Raw genomic sequence first — 8,397 nt, 5'->3', positions numbered from 1 at the left:
GGGTGGCACAGCGGTTAAGCGTCTGCCTTCGGCTGAGGGCGTGATCCCGGCATTATGGGATCGAGCCCCACATCAGGCTCCTCCGCTATGAGCCTGCTTCTTCCTCTCCCACTCCCCCTGCTTGTGTTCTCTCTCGCTGGCTGTCTCTATCTCTGTCGAATAAATAAATAAAATCTTTAAAAAATAATAATAATAAAATAAAATAAAATATTCATAAGTATACAAGTCACATAAAGAACATATACTATACAGAATACACATATTGAGATATAAAAAACAACAAAATCAAGTAATAAAAGCATTGCTTGACCTAGCTCTATATTCACAGTGATTACTCAGTGCTATGGACTGAATATCTGTGTCCTCCCAAAATTCATATGTTGAAATCCAAATCCCCAAGGTATTAGGAGGTAGAGCCTTCCCGAAGTAATTAGGTCTTAACGGTGGATCCCTCCTGAACAGGGCTGGTGCCCTTATAAAAGAGACCCAAAAGAAAGCTCCCTTGCCCATTTTCATCATGTGATGGCAAAGCAAATAGATACTATTAGGAACAGGAAATGGATTCACACCACACAATGAATCTACCAGCCCCTTGATCTTGGACTTCTCAGACTCCATAACTGTGAGAAATCACTGTCTGTTGTTAATAAGTTGCCCAGTCTATGGTATTTCTGTTTGGTAGCCCAAACAGATTAAGACACCCAGGCTCTTCAAAAATCAGTCGTGTTTCTATATACTAACAACAAAGTACCCAAAAAAGAAAGTAGAAAACAATCCATCCATCAAAAGAATAAAATACTTAGGAATAAATTTAACCAAGGAGGTAAGAGACTTATACAATGAAAACTATAAAACACCGATGAAAGAAATTAGAGAAGGCACTAATAAATAGAAAGCCAGCCCATGTTCATGGATTAGAATAATTAATACTGTTAAAATGTCCATACTACCCAAAGTAATCTGCAGATACAATTCAACCCTTATCAAAACGCCAATGGATTTACACAAATAGAAAAACAATACTAAAATTTGCATGGAACCACGAAATACTACAAATAGCTAAAACAATCTGAGAAGAAGAACAAAGCAAAAAGAGGCATAACACTTCCTGATTTCAAACTATCTTAATATAGGAATCAGAACAGGATGGTATTGTCATAAAAATAGACACATAGATCAATGGAACAGAATAGAGAAATAAACCCATGGCATATATGGCCAACTAATTTTCCACAAGGTCACCAAGAATACAATATGGGGAAAAATAGCCTCTTCAATAAATGGTGTTGGAAAAACTGGATATCCACATGCAAAAGAATGAAACTGGACCCTTATCTTACACCATTTACAAAATTAACTCAAAATGGATTAAAGACTTAAGGATAAGACCTAAAACCATAAAAGTCTTAGAAGAAAATATACGGGACAATCTCCTTGACATTGGTCTTGTCAATGATTTTTATTTTTATATGACACCAAAAGCATAGGCAACAAAAGCAAAAATAAACAAGTAGGACTATGTCAAGCTAAAAAGTTTCTGCACAGCAAAGGAAACAATTAATAAAGGAGAAAATGTTTGCAAACCATATATCCAATAAAGGGTTAATATCCCAAATACATAAGGAACTCTTACAACTCAATAGCAAAAAAACAAATAATCAGATTTTTAAATGGGCAAAGGACCTGAATAGACATTTTTCCAGAGAAGATATATGTATAGCAAATAGCAAAATATAAAAAGATGTTCAATATCATTAATCAGGGAAATGAAATTAAAACCACAATGCAGGGCACCTGAGTGGTACAGTTAGTTAAGCGTCTGACTCTTGGTTTTGGTTCAGGTGATCTCAGGGACTTGGGATTGAGCCCCACGTCAGGCTCCAAGCTCAGCACAGAGTCTGCGTGAGACTCTCTCTCCCTCTTCCTCTGCACCTCCCCCGCCCAACATTCTCTCTCCCTCTCTCTCTCAAACAAATTAATAAATCTTTGACACAAACAAACAAAAAAACACAAAGAGATAATACCTCATACCTGCTAGAATGTCTACTACCAAAAAAAATGAGAGATAACGAATGTTGGTGAGGATGTGAAGAAAAAGAAACCCTTATACTCTTATACACTGTTGGTGGGAATGTAAACTTGTACCACCATTATGAAAAGCAGTATGGAGGTTCCTCAAAAATTAAAATAGAGTTACCATATGGTGCAGGAATCCCACTTCTGGGTATACATCCAAAGGAAATTAAATCAGTTTTTCAAAGATAGCTGCACTCTCATGTTCATTGCAGCAATATTCACAATACCTAAGATAGAGAAACACCCTAAGTATCCATTAACAGATGAAGGCATAAAGAAATGTGGGAGATATATATACATATATATGTGTGTGCATTTTATTATCATCATTATTATTATTATTCAGCCATAAAAAAGAAAGAAATCCTGCCATTTGTGACAAGTAGAAAAAGCCAAGAAAAATTATATGTGAAATCGAAAAAAAAAAGAAAAAAAAAAGCCAAACTCATAGAAACAGAGAGTGGAATGGCAGTTGCCCAGGACTTGGAGGGAGATCTTAGTCAAAGGGTAAAAATTTTCAGTGTTGTACACCTGAAATCTGCTAAGAGTGTAGATCTTAAGCATTCTCACACACACACACACACAAGTAATTTATGTGAGGTGACAGGTATGTTAATTAACTTGACTGTGGTACTCATTTCACAAAGTTTACATACATCAAATCATCACATGGTACACTTTCAATATCTTACAATGTTATTTGTCAGTTATTCCTCAGTAAAGCTGGAAGGAAAAAAGAAAATAATAATAACAACAACAAAAGAAATCCAGATCATGTATGGAATTTGGCCAGGAAATATGCCTTTTTAGTAACTAATATAAAATTAAAATACTTCAGGGCCTGTTTTTCTTGGTGTATTGGCTCTTGGCTCAATGTTTTAAACACCCAAGAAGTGTGGCATAACTGCAGACAGTAACCGCTGTGGTCAGGCAGCACTATAATAATGTGTGGCTAAGGTTTTGAATTGTTAGTCATTTGTTGTAGAATGCCACTAATAGACTACACCACATGAGCTACACTGAAGAAAAAGATGATGCCCTAAGGAAAAATGAGCCAGCACCATTCATCTACATGGGACTTCAAGTGGTGATTTTGAAAAAGGTAAACACCAACACCCACCCACCCCCAGAAGAGGCTCCACCCTGAGGTGCTGCTTCTGATCCCTGGGTAGGGCTCCCATGCATTGGTGGGTTCTGAAATCATTTGGAGTCCTCTTCTGCAGGAGACAGCTTTATGAGTAAATGTTACTCAGATGGTGGAATTTGAGGAGAATCCAAGTCCCATCTGCCCCATGGTCTCCCTCACAAACCTGCTCTGGCTCCTAAATGACCTCAGGATTCACTCCACTCAGCGGGAAGCTAATGAATGTTTTGGACGAGAGGGATCACCATCTGCCATCAGCAACCACTGATATCTGCAAGGCGGGGCATGCTAAGAGACAGGCAGTAACCAGACTACTGGGAAGACAATCAGGTTGAAGCCCAAACATGAACTAGCCATGGGAAATTGGCCAAGTCATTTAACATCTCTCAGATTCCTCATCTGTAAAATGAGGAATACCTGCTCTGTTGACCTAATACTGTTACGAGAATAAAGTGCCACATTTTAAGTGCTTTAAGAAAGAAGGAAAGGAGGAATGCATAAAGGGGAAAGGAGAAGAGAAAAGGAGGAAGAGAAAAGAGAAGAAAAGAGCCTTAAAGAGCTTCTAACAATTCCTTGCAGTTTAGAGGCCACCAACTGCAAACATCTTGCCTAAAAAAACTTGGTACAATCCGACACTGGTGGGCATAGACTAAATTTTCAATAAATTCTTATTGATCAAAGCAATACATACATCCCCAAACTATTCAGCCACCGAACCTGACATTTATTTCCATGCTAAAACGCCAGTGCGGCTCAGGGGGCAAAGGTGCTATAAAGACAATGGTGCTGATCAAAGTGAATAGAGTTGCACAAAATACATGGCATGGCAAGCATACAAGGAAGTACACAATCTTCATAATTGCTAGAACTCTTGTCCCCCTGGCCTAATTTTCAGTCTCTGGGACTGTGGTAATTCCCAAGGTTGCTTTATAAATACAGAATCAGTAAAATACTGTTGTTCCATAGGGCAGCAGAACATCACCTGGGAATTGGGAGTCCTGAGTCTCAGTCCTGGTTACTAGCTCTGAGGGTCATTCACAGTCTCTGAGTTTCAGTTTCCTCACGACACAGGCCCTGCTGTTTCTGGACACTATTATAAAATCTGCCAAAATAATAAAGGGGAATGTGCTTTCAACATTTCAACACTACAGGCCAGCCTAGTGAAAATGGCATAAGTTTTAGAACCTGACAGACCTAAGTTTAAATCCCAGCTCTATCACTCTCTAGCTGTGTGATCATGGGCACATTACTTGCCCTCCCTGAACACAGTTTCCAGATCTACTGAAAAGGGTTAATAGTAAGCCCTGTCTCTTAAGATGAGCTAATTGTGTAAAGCATCTGGCACATATTGGAGCTAAATAAATGGTAATTATTGTGCTTGTTTGCAAGCCATTATTTCTCAGGGTAGTCTTATGTAAATGATAAACATCTTGAAGTCTTGAACAACGAATTTTTGAAATTCTAGCATAGAACTGACCATGTGGATGGCGACTAGCAGCAGCAACAGAAGTACTAGTACTAGATCCTGCTGCTGCTAGTACTAGGAGCACTAGTAGCAGCAGGACCAGCAACAGCAGCATCAGCTGTAATTACTGTACAGCAGCAGGTCGTGGCAACAATAACAGCAATAGAAGAAGAAAAGGAAGAGGATGAGGAGAGGGGGAAGGGGGGGAAAAGGAAGAAGGGGGAGGAAGAGGAAGAAGAAGGAGGAGGAGGAGGAGGGCAGCAGCAGTAACAGCAAGCACAATGCTCTCTTCACCTGTTCTTTCTTGTACTATGGATTATCTATCCTTCTACCAAGAAGATAAAGTCTCCCATGCAAATAAGCACTGCTCTATAGGCACTGGGTCAGTAAGAAATTGAGCAAACCCTGCTAGCTGAGGAAGCTCAAATGCTGAGGGATGTTAAATACTCCATACTAGTTTCTCCCTACTAGTCCTGCAACTTGTCATCTCCATTGGTATTAGATGCAGCAGCTTTATGGAGAAACAAAAGGAGAAGATACTAATGAAAGACACTGGCAAAAGTTTGAACAGAGCAGTGACAATGATTCATTCAATACTTGAAAAGAAAAAAATGCTGGGCACTTGTGATCTCAAACTTTAACCTAGGTCAGAACTCTCTTCTCTGAACTTCAAAACTCCCAAATCTTAAGAGACTACAATCCTCCAAGTTCAACGTCATGCTTCAGGAGTCAGGCAAAGAACAAAGGCCCAGATAACTAGCTGGAAGAGAGGTCCACATTGGTCCTGGGTACCTTGGGGAAAATGACAAGAGATTGGCAGAGTGACCAGAGGGAAGCCAAGAAAATAAACTTAAAACACCTGATGGGTTCCTCTACCCATCGTCACAAGCAAGAGTTTCTTTCTGTGGTAAAGATTTTAACCATTGTCTGAGAAAGTAACCAAGAGCACAGATGCGCTGGAATTTCCTCTTTTACTGCATTCCTTTTTTGTGCATGGCTTCCCTTGGGGAACACGGAGCAGAAAGTTTATTCAATAATATATACATGGGTATATGTTTAAAAAGAAAACAATCACATAGGGCCAAACATGGGTAAAGCTTAACCATGAACCACACATAAAGAAACATTCTTTTAATAAGAGCAGTTCCAAAGGGGAAAGCATATCCCCTAGTTAGCAAATATATGTATGAAAATACTAGCACACTCATCTAAATAACACACATACAAAACTCAGAACAGCCAAAGAACCACAGCACACCAAAATGACAACATATGATAAAATAAACATCCTAATGGAATAACTAAAAGGAATTAAAATAAGATGTATAAAGAAGACTCTGACTTACCACTACTGGATAGTATCTTTATTAATGTACAGAGGAGAGACAAAAGTCTGCCCTCTGAGAACAGTCAGAAATCCTGTCTTCTGTACAGGCCTGATGAGCTCTCCATAACCCAACATTTTCCTCTTTCCTCAGCAGTAGGAATTCAGAGGTCACAAAGAAGGTTCCATTTGGCTAAACCTCAAGGGGAGGAGCAGTTCTACACAGAGCTCTCTGAGCAGACAAGACAATGGCTAGAAAGCTTGGGTCTCTCCCACTCTGCAGGCAACACAGATGGGTAATGATCTTGGGAATGGTGCTGGAAGAAAGTGTCCTCAGACCAAAATCTATCATCGTTATCTCATTACCAGGTCCCCAAGGTCAGTCAGGGCTCACAGGTCTTAAAACTTCCCTTGGCTCCTCCAGGAACGGATTTCCTGATTCTAGATTCCTAACTTCGCCAAGTTCAGTAATTGCCAACAGTGGGCCTCAGCTAGGTAATGGAAAAATACAGAATCTGGTGGCATCAAAAGGGTGTGTACTAGCAAATATCCATCAAATGGGCCTGAGGGTGAGCCAGAATGAATACATAAGTATAAGAATCTGAGTGTTCAGTCTAATAACATGGTTATCCTCACAATCAGCTCTTTGTTCACTGGTGGCAGAGACGCGCTCATCCGTTTGGTCTCAGAGGCAGCGGAAGTGGCAGGGCAGACAAAATGGAGGAACCTAGCAAAAGCAGAAGCAACATGGGAGGGGGCGGGGAGAAGAAGAGAGAGAACTATGCCCCACCCCCACCACAAACATCACCTAGCCATCTGAATGGTAAGATTTGCGGTTACTTACTAGCTTGGGCTTGAGTAGAGCGCTCATCCCTAAAATAGACCTAATGGTAACCTACCAAACATTTTGTAAACTCTAAAGCACTACATAAATGTTACTTGCTATCTTTACTATTATTACCAAAAAGATAATACCCAGACTCAACCATTTGGAAATTATACTTTATTCTTTTTGTTGTTTTTAAGCTTTTAATGGTCCAGGCAGTTTCTTTGTTGAACTTTAAAACACTTAATAGGGGCGCCTGGGTGGCACAGCGGTTAAGCGTCTGCCTTCGGCTCAGGGCGTGATCCCGGCGTTATGGGATCCGAGCCCCACATCAGGCTCCTCCACTGTGAGCCTGCTTCTTCCTCTCCCACTCCCCCTGCTTGTGTTCCCTCTTTCGCTGGCTGTCTCTATCTCTGTCAAATAAATAAATAAAATCTTAAAAAAAAAAAAACACTTAATAGTCATGTCAAATATTCTCCATAGAAATGCTAGACCAATCAATAAATGAGGATGGCAGGGGAAAAAAACCTTTAAAAATTTGTCTTTCTCTTCAAGAAACATACTTTCCATTACTAAAGAAAACAATTACCACCGAGCTTTAGGTATTTATTCAAGGCTATTCCAAGCAACCAGGAGTCAGTTTTTTCATTATAGCTATACGACCTAGAGGGCTGTCGGAACAAAGAAAAACTACGCTCCAAATATTATTCCTGCTTCCAGTCATTATGTACACAGAAAACACATTTCTGGCAGCTTTAGGATACTTTTAGTTTGTTCCTTTATTCCAGCCATCATGGTTCATAAATACAGAGGCCTAGCTTCAGAGACTGAAAATATTGCAGTATGTGATTCAGTACCAAACTCAGGGAGTAAGTATAGTGTGATTTCTGGCCATTCCTAAGATTTTCCAAGCCTTGATGGGTAAAATCTGAAGGCAAGGGGTAGTGGGAGGGAAGCTGCCATTTAAGTGCTGAAAGTAATTCTATCTGTCCACATACAAGGAACTGAATTCCCTTTGGGGTAGGCAGATCCTTTGTTTTGAAAAAAACATCCAAATGTGTCCTTGGTTACACCTACCAACTTTTCTTGAAGAATAATGTGAAATGATGTAAATCTTTCAAATTTAAAATATAAGTATCTATTTGGTAGAGAAGATTTTCATTTGAGGTTGAGCTTGAAATAGTCTTTAGAGACACTTCTTTTTTCTCAGATAGGAGCTATAGTCTGAGGATAAGGTTCCCCTAAAGGGAGTGGATAGTCCCAATCTTTGGATGAGACAGAGACTTGGACAAAAAAATAGGGACCAAGAAAGCCAACCTTAGACTGGGAGCAGAGGACTTTCATTTGTTTTTCAGGTCTTGGGGGAGTTATGCTTAGATTCTTATGAGTAGACATGCTCTGAGCACTCTAGGGTATAGTTAGCTGGCCTCTGCCACAAAGAAGTATGTGGGAAACTAGGAAGATAGACACTAGAAAGGCCCCTGAAGGTACTGTAGAGCTACAGATTCTGAAGTTAGCAACACTGCTATGGACTGAACTGTGTCCCCCCCCCAAATTCATAT

At 39.9% G+C, this 8,397-nt stretch overlaps 1 protein-coding gene across 1 annotated transcript in view; it reads right to left on the bottom strand.

Annotated features, from left to right (window-relative positions):
* AKAP6 (A-kinase anchoring protein 6) overlaps positions 1-6,303 on the bottom strand; it is a 503,026-nt gene extending 496,723 nt beyond the window's left edge. Inside the window, exon 1 of the mRNA XM_034648359.1 lies at positions 6,032-6,303. The gene's annotated coding sequence lies outside the window, so the exon portion shown is untranslated. The remainder of the gene's footprint in view (positions 1-6,031) is intronic.
* Between the last annotated feature and the right edge of the window lie 2,094 nt (positions 6,304-8,397).

The sequence above is a fragment of the Ailuropoda melanoleuca genome, chromosome 20 (genome assembly GCF_002007445.2).
Source record: "Ailuropoda melanoleuca isolate Jingjing chromosome 20, ASM200744v2, whole genome shotgun sequence".
Taxonomy (NCBI): domain Eukaryota; kingdom Metazoa; phylum Chordata; class Mammalia; order Carnivora; family Ursidae; genus Ailuropoda; species Ailuropoda melanoleuca.
The sequence above is the reverse complement of the archived record's forward strand: the minus strand, read 5'-3'. Positions and strand labels throughout refer to the sequence as shown.